This window comes from Artemia sp. Qi Xiang Cuo, chromosome 6 (assembly GCF_049724085.1).
Source record: "Artemia sp. Qi Xiang Cuo chromosome 6, ASM4972408v1, whole genome shotgun sequence".
Taxonomy (NCBI): domain Eukaryota; kingdom Metazoa; phylum Arthropoda; class Branchiopoda; order Anostraca; family Artemiidae; genus Artemia; species Artemia sp. Qi Xiang Cuo.
Genome location: NC_142799.1, coordinates 59,430,408 through 59,442,486, shown reverse-complemented (window position 1 = coordinate 59,442,486; position 12,079 = coordinate 59,430,408). Strand labels below are relative to the sequence as shown.

Here is a 12,079-nt window from a genome sequence, read left to right as displayed (position 1 = left end):
CGAGCAAAATGGATGTGTATGATTTTAATACCTGGCCACAGTTTGCCCCCACCCCCAACTGAAATTTTTGTCTTCAAGAATATTATCAAACCTAAGATAGGCCCAAATATTTTAAGCCTCACAGAACAGTATTATTTTTTTAGTATACCTGTCTTTTTGATACTATATTGCTCATTTTTTCGTAAATATTGAGCAGTTCATATTATTAACCTATGAACAAAGTAAACATACCACTCGATGCCTTTTCTTATGTTCTTTCCAAATATAATAATTGCTTTTGGCGTAAATTCACTTTACTCCCAACCCCTAGGTTATATATTTACTTATTAGGGGGGGAGGCTTGTAAAGCTCATTTCTGACGTAAAGGAATGTTAAATTTTGATTCAGGATACAATTCTGTCTATGGAGGTAAGTTGGGACTTTACCCCCACCCCCACCACAATGTGCAAATATATACCCTGAATTGGTATATTAGGGTGGGGAGAAGTGAATTTGCACCAAAAATGATTATTTTATTTGGAAAGAACATAAGAAAAGGCATCGAGTAGTATGTTAACTTTATTCATAAATCAAAAATACGAACTGCTCAATATTTGCCCATTTTTCATTGTCATTTTCAACTGGCTCGAATATTTTTGGCCCTGGATTCATTTCTGAAAGTGTCATTCACCTAATTCAACTGCTTTCTCAGATAGCAAGAAGTGTCTAAAGTCTAAACTACCATTTTAGGCTATCCCATATTTTCCTAATTTACCCTTTTATATCATTTCGATAGTGTGAGTTTCATAAGAAATGGCTATCACAAGTAGATATGGGTCACTCACGCTTTAAAATGGTGCACAGGCCCAAAGTTTTTGCAGAATTTTATCAGTTTGAGATTAGAATTTAGTAGGTTTATTTTGGTTTTTCCTTCTACATCGCATTACTTCATGTTTCATACTCCTTTTCCATTTCGATGAAGAACAGTTGTGCCCAACAACTTTCAACTTCCTTCTATACAACATGATTTGAATTTACTACGTTTTTACTGGTTATCTATGCTTTGGTCTATTTCTTGGTAAATGGCCAAAAAACGAGAAAGACGCGTGGGAGACGGCCCAGGCATAGATAACAGAGATCATACCGGCTAGCTGCTCTATCTTTTGCACTTAAATAGTTTGATTTTAATTTTTTATTTGGCTTAATACTTTTTCTATCATCATTTCATTAAAGTGTGCAAAAAAGAGTGCAAAGAGCAAATAATGGGCAAAAAGAGTGCAAATCCGGTCCGTGGTGTGAAAGAGTGCAATGAAAAAAAAGAGTGCATTTCACACGAAAAGTGTGCAAGTTGGCAACCCTGCGTGTCACTCCCTACTTACAGTTTGTTACCACGAACTGTTTAATATTTATCAAATGAAGAGTGATGCGCTGCCAAAAAAGGTGTTTTCGGCAATACGTCTGGGTGGTCGTCCTCAAAATGGAATGGAAGGAGGTTATTTGAAAGCACTTCATAGTAATGGATAAGAGTAAAGAGGGAAGCTCAGAATAGAGGGGGGACAAAGGAGGTGCTTGCATAGCTGTAATGCTCACAGACGGCTTGGTACTGCAGCGACTTGTCCTTAGTATTAGAATTAGTGCTTCAAACAAGAAATATATTATCGTTATCTTAATTTTTTTTTTTCATTTTCTTCGCCTTTGGACGCATATAATAGGCAGTGCAATGCTGCTGCAATGACGACGTGGGTACAATCTGTTATTTATTTTTCTTTTCTGATTTATTTATTATTTTAATCATATTTATTTTTTAGATATCTGATTCTTATTTATAAGTTTTAATTAGTTGCAATTAGTGTATTTAATGTATTTCAACATCCCCTCAAAATCCAATGAAATCAGAGGCAACGCTATAGCGCTGCCTATACGAAAGAGTGTACGGCTCCAATGTTTTATCATTTTTTTTCCCCAGAGGCCTTTCATATGGTAGGGGTCGTCACATAAACTTTGGAGGGGGCTGATTTGATTGGAAATCCTTATCTGTATTGCCCTTTTTACGAGTCAAAAGTGATCGGAGGGCCACTAGGACCCCCACGTCATTTTTCCCCAAATGCATCCGATAAAAATTTTGAAATCGCCATTTTGTTAATAAAGTTCAAAAATCATATAATAAAATTCCGTTGTCCACACAACCCCCAGGGCCTGAGGGTAGGGGTTGTAAGTTATGCCCTGGGGGATATATGGTTCTTATGGAAGGGATGTTCATACAAACTTCAGAGAGGGCTCATTTGATTTGACATTGAAAGTTATAGTTCCCTTTTTTAAGAGTCAAAAGACATCGGAGGACCCCCACCCCTCTTCACACCCTTTTCCCCTCAAATTCATTCAATAAGAACTTTGAGATAGCTATTTTTTTAAGATAGTTCAAAGATAATTTAACGAAATCTCTGGGGTCAAAACAACTCCCCAGGGCCCAGGGACAGGCGTTATAAGTTATACCCTGGGGGTATAAATGGTTCTTATGGAAAAGATGCTCGTATAGATTTCAGAGAGGGCTCATTTGATTCGAAATTGAAAGTTCTAGCTCACTTTTTAAGGGTCAAAAGAGATCGGAGGGCAACTAGCACCACCCCCACCTCCCCGCCCTTTTCCCCCAAACTCATTCGATACACTTGTTACCGAATCATATTACAAATATTTTCTTTTCCTGTAAACTGCAAGACTATTGAGGGGGAATTTGAACTAAATGAAGTTACAGTATGTGCATGCAGATTGTCTAAAGGGTGTATCTCAAGAATGCATTTGGGTATTAAGTTGGAACCTTCACAAAATGCTTAAAGGCGAAGATGAACTGATAAAGTGATAATAAGTGCTTGCCACTACTAACACTATCACCAATCCTACTTTTACTAATACTACTACTAATGCTGCAACTGAACTGTTCCTACTGATACTTTAATTGCAATCATAGGCAGCGCGCTAGCGCTGCCTAAGTAAATAACGATGTGGCCACAATGTGTTTTTTTTGTTCTTTTTTCGACAGGCTCGGCGTATCGAAGGAGTTGTCATAGAAACTTCAAAAAGGGTTCATTTTATTGGAAATTGGGGTGGCTAGTGCCCTTTTTAATAGTCGTAAGTGATTGGAGGGCAACTAGCCCCCCCACGCCCATCGTTCCCCTAACACATCCCATCAAAATTTTGAGATTGCCATTTTGTTCAGCGTTGTTGATTTCCATTTAGAAAATATTTTTTTTAGGAGGACACTCCCCCACAAACCTAGGGGCAAGGGTTTTAAGTTAAACCCTGGGGGCATTTAAGGTTTTTATAGAAGGTGTTGTCGTAGGAACTTCAAAACAGGCTCATTCGATAGGAAATTCGATGGATTGGTACCCTTTTTTGTAGTCGGAAGTGATTGGAGGGCAACTAGCCCCCCCCCGCCCATCATTCCCCCAGACACATCCAATAAAAATTTTGAGATAGTCATTTTATTTAGCGTAGCTGATTTCCAGATAGAAAATATGTTTTTGAGGAGGACACTCCCCCACAACCCCCAGGGAAAGGGTTTTAAGTTATGCCCTAGGGGCATATAAAGTTTTTATAGAAGGCGTTGTCGTAGAAACTTCGAAAATGGCTCATTTGATTGGAAATTCGAGTGGCTAGTGTCATTTTTAAGAGTCGAAAGTGATTAGAGGGCAACTAGCCCCCCTCCCTCCCGCCCATCATTCCCCCAAACACATCCAATCTAAATTTTGAGATAGCCAGCGTCGTTGATTTGTTCAGCGTCGTTGATTTCCAGATAGAAAATATGTTTTTGAGGAGGATACTCCCTCACAACCCTCGGGGCAAGGGTTTTAAGTTATTCCCTGAGGGCATATAAGAACGATGTTGGCAAAATGTTTTTTTTCCTTTAGAGAAGGGCACTTCATATGGAAGGGGTCGTCGTAGAAACTTCAAAAGGGCTCATTCGATTGGAAAGTGAGAGTTCTAGTGCCCCTTTTAATAGTCGAAAGTGATTGCAGGACAAGTACCCCCCCCCCCCACACCCATCATTCCCCCAAACACATCCAAGCAAAACCTTCAGATAACCATATTGATGAGCGTAGTTGATTTCCAGATAGAAAATATGTTTTTGAGGAGGACACTTACCCACTACCCTTAGGGCAAGGGTTTTAATTTATGCCCTTGGGGCATATAAGGTTTTTATAGAAGGCGTTGTCGTATAAACTTCAAAAAAGAATCATTCGATTGGAAATTAAAAGGGCTAGTGCCCTTTTTAATAGTCAAAAGTGATTGGAGGGCAACTAGCCCCCCTGCCCATCATTTCCCAAAACACATCCAATCAAAATTTTGAGATAGCCATTATGTTCTGCGTAGTTGATTTCCAGATAGAAAATATAGTTTTGAGGAGGATACTCCCCCACAACCCTCACAAACCCAAAGGATTATAAGTTTTCCCCTGGAGGCTTATAAGGTTTTTATTGAAATCTTTGTCGTAGAAACTTGAAAAAGGGCTCATTCAATTTGAAATTCAAAGGGATAGTACCCTTTTTAATAGTCGAAAGTGATCGGAGGGCAACTAACCCTCCTCTCACGCACACGTTTTCCCTTATAAAATTCAATAAAAATTTTGAGATTGGCATTTTGTGCAGCGTAGTTTATTTCCAGATTTAAAATATATTTTGAGGAGGACAATCCCCCACAACCCTCAGGGCAAAGATTATAAGTAATGCCCTGGAGGCAAATAAGGTTTTTCTTAAAATCTTTGTCGTAGAATCTTGAAAAAGGGCTCATTCGATTTGAAACTCAAAGGGATAGTACCCTTTTTAATAGTCGAAAGTGCTTTAAGGAGAACTAACCCCCCTCTCATGCCCACCTTTTCCCCAAACACATCCGATCCAAATTCTTAGATAGCCGTTTTACTCAACGTAGTTAAAAGTTTTGGAAATTAGGTCTTTAAGGATGACAACCCCTCCCCCCACAGCCCTCAGTGCAAGGGTTTTAAGTTATGCCCTGGGGCATATAAAGTTTTTATTTTCCCCTGAAAAGACTATGTCAATATAAAACGAACAGAAATTCATTTAAAATTTTTTTTTCACAAAAACAGTTTTTCAAAGAAATGTAAAGAACTCCATTAAACAAAAAATTAGCAAAAATCAAATCAAATAATCTACTAAGCGTGAAACTACCACAAATCAGCATCGATAAATAAATGAAACCCAAAACGAACAGAAATTACAATAATTAACCGAGTCAAACTCAAAACGAGCAGAAATTAACATAAGTTGGGCGCAAAACCCCTATGCCTTCCCAAGGCCAGAACAAAATTTGCACTTTACTGAAAAAATACAAATGAATGTGCATTGTCAGTTTAATATACATAAACTGATATTTGGTGATCAAAATGTTTACATAATTTGATTTATTAAAGGTATAAGTAGAAAGGGAGGTGCTACTCCGAACACTCACCCCTGCTGCCATCTACAATAGCAGAATGGCCCCTATTGACCCCATTGCTCACCCCTGCTGCCATCTACAATTTAGTTTAATGCTGACGGGACATAATTTATTCAAGGATTATCGATCGAGTCTAATCGGGATCAAGGTCAATCGATTTGCTGTCGTTTGGCCACGTGTAATAACATGAGGGGTGATTTACATAATCATTGGGGGAATTATTGGTTCACGAAGGGGGAATTAAGAAACAAACATGACTTCATTGTTGTTTGGTTAGCCTAACCTGTGAACTTGATTTACATAATCGGCGGGGAAATTATTGATTCACGAAGGGGAGAATTAAGAAACATTATGGCTTCTTTAATCTTAGGTCTGTGAGATAAACGTTCTTTAGGTCAGAGAGAAAAATTAATATTCTATTTTTAAATAGGGCTTCATTGATCTTTAGTGTCAGGAATTATAAATGACATCACTTGTTATCTTGGAATTATGCGGGAGTCTAAAGAGATAGAAATTCTATTTATTAATACGGCTTCACTGAGTTTTAAGTCGCAGAGATAAATTGATATTCTAACGAAACCTTAATAGTTTAGCTAGGAAAATTTATGAGATGAAGAGATTAACGTTGGAAAGGGTTTCCTAGAAATTTTAAATTTGAAAGTAGAGAGATGCCAAAAAACAAAAGGAACACACTGAAATTACTTTTAGGGGATTGGGCGAAACGGTTTTAGACAGCTTATGGAATTATTTCGGCGAAACAGTTAGAGACATTTTAAAAGGTGATTTAAAGGATGATTTTAGAAGAGAATTTGAGGGTAAAACTCTATGGTCGTTATAATACACAAGTTCCATTTGAACAGTGTTGTGAGGTCCCCATACCCCAACCCAAAGGGTTCCGATCCCCCTACCCCAACCCCAAAGGGCCCCGATCGCCCTACCCCGATCCAAAGGGTTCCAATCCCCATATCCCCAATCCAGAAGGAACCCCCCGGTCCCCAAAGGTTCCCAGGGCTCCCACCCGGCCCCCCAGACCCTCAAAGGCCCTCCCCGGGCCCCCAAAGGCACATCGAGCTCCCAAAAGACCACCGGGGTCCCAAAGGCCTTCACCCGGTCTCCAAATGTCCCCCAGGCTCCCAACTGGCCCCCCAGGACCCCCAAAGGCCCTCCACCGGTCCCCAAAGGTCCCCCAGGCTCCCAAAGGGCCCCCCTCCCCTCCCTCTCATCCCCCCTCCTCACCGTCCCCTCCCCCTCCCCTCCCCCCCCCCCAATCCCCCTCCCCTCCCCTCCCCTCCTCCCTCCTCCCCTCCCCTCCCCCTCCCCTCCCCATTTTTTTAATATTTTTTGTGCATTGAGACACAGAAGGGCACCCTCCCCCCCGGGCCCCCCAAAGGGCCCCCGACGCCCCAAAGGCCTGATTTTTCAGAGTCATGGTTTACCATTTTGGATTTCTTTTGTTGAAATGCAAGAGTTGGAATATTTCAGTAGTTCTTTGATGTGATTTACAGTGTCACAGTTACATTCTCTTGATTTTTCAAAGTGTGTGAATAAACTGTGATTTCATATTCAAATGCAGGGTAAAGAGCTAGGTTTCTTAGCCTTTCATAGGTGTTTGCTCTTAGAAGATTATTATTTGAGTTAAATAAATTGCTTTATAATCTTTTCTGAGCTAGATTTCTTAGCCTTTCATAGGTGTTTGTTGTATCAAACAAATAGTTTGGGGTGAGTAGTTATCTATTGGAATATAAAGACCTCGATTTATTAGCCGTTATAGGGTGTGTGTTGAATTAAAATAATGAGGTGTGAGATTTAATTTACTATTTCGGTATTTTATAAGCTAGATTTCATAGTCTTTCGTTGGTGTGTGTTGTCTGAAACCTATGATTTGGGATTTGTAGTTTTGCTTTTTGGACTTTTCAGAGCTAGGATTCTTAGTCCCTCAGAGGTGTTCCTTGTCTAAAACCTATATTTTGGGGTCAGTAGTTTACTATTTCAGACTTTTCTTAGCTAAGGTTTCTTAGTATTTCATAGGTGTGTGTTGTCTGAAACTTATGACTTGAGGTGTCTAGTTTGCTATTTCAGGCCTTTCTTATCTAAGGCTACATAGTAGTTTATTGGTTGGTGGGGTCTAGAAATCCTATCTTAAGACGTCATACTCGCTAGGACCGACCCTCCCTGTATTAGGATACATTGTGAATCGTAGGCGTAGGTTTTTTGATACTCATGAGTTGAGATCCGTCCTGTACTATCTCGAGCTGTTCTGAGCTTGTGTCCGTCTCATGTCATTGTGGTGTTTTGACTGAAACCTTTGATTTGGGATATTAGGTTCTTTGTCTTTCGTTGGTGTTTGTGGTCTTAAACCTATGCTTTGGGATGTATTGTTTGCTTTTTGGATTTTTAAGAGCTAGGATTCATAGTCCCTCATAGGTGTTTGTTGTCTGAAACCTATAGTTTGGGATGAGTAGTTTGCTATTTCAGGCTTTTCTGAGCTAAGGTTTCCTAGTATTTCATTGGTGTGCGTTGTCTGAAACTTATGATTTGAGGTGTGTAATTTACTACTTCAGTCTTTTCTGAGCTCAGGTTTCATAGTATTTCATAGGTGAATGTTGTCTGAAACTTATTATTTGAGATATGTAAATTACTATTTCGGGCTTTTCTAATCTAGATTTCTTAGTCTTTTGTTGATGTGTGTTGTCTGAAACCAATGATTTGGGATGGGTGGGTTGCTATTTTTGACTTTTCTGAGCTGGATTTCATAGCCTTTCATAGGTATGTGTTGTCTGAAACCTATGATTTGGGATGGTTAATTTGCTATTTTTGACTTTTCTGAGCTAGGTTTCTTAGCCTTTCATAGGTGTGTGCTGTCAGAAAATTATGATTTGGGATTTGTAGTTTGCTTTCTAGACTTTTCAGAGCTAGGATTCTTAGTCCCTCATAGGTGTTTGTTGTCTGAAACCTATAGTTTGGGATGAATAGTTTGCTATTTCAAGCTTTTCTGAGCTAAGGTTTCTTAGTATTTCATAGGTGTGTTTTCTTTGAAACTTATGATTTCAGGCATGTAATTTTCTATTTCAGACTTTTCATAAGAGAATTTTTTAGTATTTCTCAATTATGTGGTGTCTGAAACCTATGATTTTGATTGTTTGGTTTGCTCTTTTCTTACTTTTATGAGCTAGATCTTTTAGCATTTTGTAGGTGTGTGTTGACTGAAACCTATGATTTGGGAATGAGTGGTTTTCGATTTTTTACTTTTATGAGATAGATTTCTTAGCCTTTCATATGTTTGTGCCTTCATAAAATTATGATTTGGGAGGTGTAGTTTGCTTTTTGGACTTTTATGACCTAGGATTCCTAGTCCCTCATAGGTTTTCGTCGTCTGAAACTTCTAGTTTGGGATGAGTAGTTGGATATTTCAGGCTTTTCTGAGCAATGGTTTCTTAATATTTCGTAGGTAAAGCTTCCACGTTAGTTTTAAGTTCACCAAGACATAAAAAATTTAAAGTTCAGTTCTAATTTTTCCACAGAAGATAAGAAAAGTTATACTATGATTCTGATTATTTTCTATGAAGATAGAAAGTTTCACTTTAATTCTAAATTTTCTTAAATTCAGTTCCGACTTTTCTAAAAGAGATGAAAAACTTTAAAGTTCAATTTAAAATTTTCTCAACGAAGTCAAGGAAAGTTCAAGTTCTTTTCTGAATTTTCTCAATGAAAAAGAAATTAGTCATTGATCATTTCTATTTTTACAAATAATATAAAAATTTTCCACTTTAGTTCAGATCTGTCTCGAAGATATCAAAAATTTAAAATACTATTCCAAATTTTTCACAGAAGATAAATAAGTTCAAGTTCTCTTCGGAATTTTACCAAAGAACACAATTCAATTCTAATTTCACCAGAGAAAACAAAAATATTCCACTTCAGTTCTTTATTTCACAAAGACATAAAGAAATTTAGAGTTCAATTCTATCTTTCATCTAAAAATTTAGAATAGAACTTTAAATTTCTTTATTTCATTGTGGAACTTAAAACTGAAGTGGAAGATTTTTATTTTCTCTGGAGTAATTAGAATTGAAGTGTGTTCTTTGGTAAAGTTTTCTTTTTTATGTTTTTTTTTTTTTTTCTGACATGGAACAAGGATGCAACAAAACCAAACACCTCATCTACATGTAATTCTAATAATGAAAGTTCTTTGGTCTTTTTGTTTGATTAAATAAAAAAGATAGTTGTTAATTATATCGACCACACCTAAGAAGTGAAGTTAGGTTAATTCTAATAAAATATACCAAAATATGAGGAAAATGTAATACTTTATTAACAAAATCATGGAATTTTCAGCTGAAAATCTTGGAAAGCAGGCCGTCCAGAACACATTACATTAAATAGCTTACCTAACCAACTCTATATATAAAATAAAATATTAAATATATTATTATTATATATTATTCTATATTATTATATATTAAATAAAAAAAACAAGTTTTTTTTTACTGAAAGTAAGGAGCGACAGTAAAACTTAAACGAACAAAGATTATTCTGTATATGAAAGGGGCTGTCCCCGCCGCAACGCCTCGCTCTTTAAATTAAAGTTTTTTCTTGTTTTTAAAAATAAAGATAACTTACAGCCCTTGCACCAGGGGCTGGCGGAGGGGGGGATGTCAACCCTGAAGAAATAGTTATTTGAACTTTGGACTATTTTGAACAGAATGGTTATCTTAAAATTTTGAGCGGATATATTTGGAGGAAAAAGTGTGAGGGTGGGGTACTCTACAATCACTTTTGAATCTCAAAAGGGGGACTAAAACTTTCGACTTTCAATCAAAGAGCCCCCTTCCAAGCATATGTGACCTTAAATTCCATAAAAACCTCATGTGTCAACAGTGGGCAGCTTCATAACTTACAATCTTTGCCCCGGGGTCTATCAACCGAGGGGGCTGTCAACCTCTGAGGCATAGTTATTTGACCTTTGTAACATTTAAAAAAAAATCTATCTGAATTTTTTTTTATTGGATTCATTTGGGGAATTACAGCTCGGATGGGGGGAAGGGTATTGGCCTCCGATCACTTTTGTCTCTTAAAAAAACTAGAACTTTCTAGTTCTAATCAAAAGAGCTTTCTAAAGTTATTACGACCACCCCTTTCATTATTTGCTAACAATGGGCAACTTACATAACTTACAGCTCATTCCTAGGGATTTTGGGGGGTTCTGTCAACTACAAGGACATAGATATTTGGCCCTAGCATAATATCATAGGCAGCACAATAGCACTGTGTAAGTAAAGAACTATGTGGGCACAATGTTTTTTGTTTTTTTTTAGACCAGGGCTTTTCGTATCGAAGGAGTTGTCATTGAAACTTCAAAAAGTGCTGATTCGATTGGAAACTGAAGGGGCTAGTGCCTTTTTTAATAATCGAAAGTGATTAGAGGGCAGCTAACCCCTCTCGCACGCCCATTATTTCCCCAAAAACCTCCAATCAAAATTTTGAGACAGCCATTTTATTCAGCATAGTTGAAAGGTTCGGAAATTATGTCTTTGAGGATGACGACCCCGCCCCCCACAGCTCTCAGGACAAAGGTTGTAAGTTATGCCCTGGGGGCATATGAGGTTTTTATTGAAAGTATTGTCGTAGAAACTTCAAAAAAGGCTCATTTCATTCGAAATTGAGAGGGCTGGTGCCCTTAATAATAGTCGAACGTGAGCGGAGGGTGAATATACCCCCCTCCATGCTCTTTATTTTCCTAAATACTTTCGATCAACATCAAGGAGGCACACTTGCGCCTCTATAAAGAGGCGACCCACCACAATGTTAAGCGATTTCCGGTCCTAGCGGTCGCAGAGAGACAGCGGTAATCGCATTTTGTAGCCCAAGCTCAAACTAAGAAACCTGCAAAATTTCACCCCCTCCGACTTTATCTTCATGGGTAAAAGTGGGCCGGAAGTTTCGACCCTCCGACCACAACCCCCCTTTAACGTTGTCCGATTGGGCTGAAATTTAGAGGTTAAAATTTCCTAGGGCCAAACGTGCTATAAAGCACCCGCAATGCGCAATGAAGCACACACAATGTGCCATTGAAGCACGTACAAATTTGCTATGAAGCACCCACAATGTGCTATGAAAGCAAACCCAAATATGCTATGAAGCACCCGCAATATGCTATGAAGCGCACAATGTGGTATTGAATCACGTACAAATGTGCTATGAAGCACCCGCAATGTGCTATGAAAGCATGCTCAAATGTGTTATGTAGCACCCACAAAGGCCTATGAAGCACGCACAATGTGCTTTTGAAGAACGTACATATGTGCTATGAAGCACCCGTAATGTGCTATGAAAGCACGTCCAAATGTGTTTAAAGCACCGCTTGCAAACTGGTACCCTGAAACCACTGGGGGGGGGGGGGGGTTCAAACCTGGTGCACCGAGAACACGCAGTAAATGCAGAGCTAGCTAATGACGAAAACTAACTATCGCCTTTAAATCAACGCACAGCTAGTCCAGCAAATATCTCTCCTAGCGAAAACGGTTTAATACGGGAATGATTTTTCGCAATTGATAATAACGGAAAAACTTTTTTTTCGGATTATTTTAACTAGATATCAAACTAACCTAAAACTCACATACCCTAGGTACCTTCCCCCCCCCCTAAACCCCAA

At 38.4% G+C, this 12,079-nt stretch overlaps 1 long non-coding RNA gene across 1 annotated transcript in view; it reads right to left on the bottom strand.

Moving 5' to 3' along the window:
• The window catches only part of LOC148951463 (uncharacterized), a 240,411-nt gene that overhangs the window by 66,422 nt on the left and 161,910 nt on the right, over positions 1 to 12,079 (bottom strand). The window lies entirely within an intron of this gene.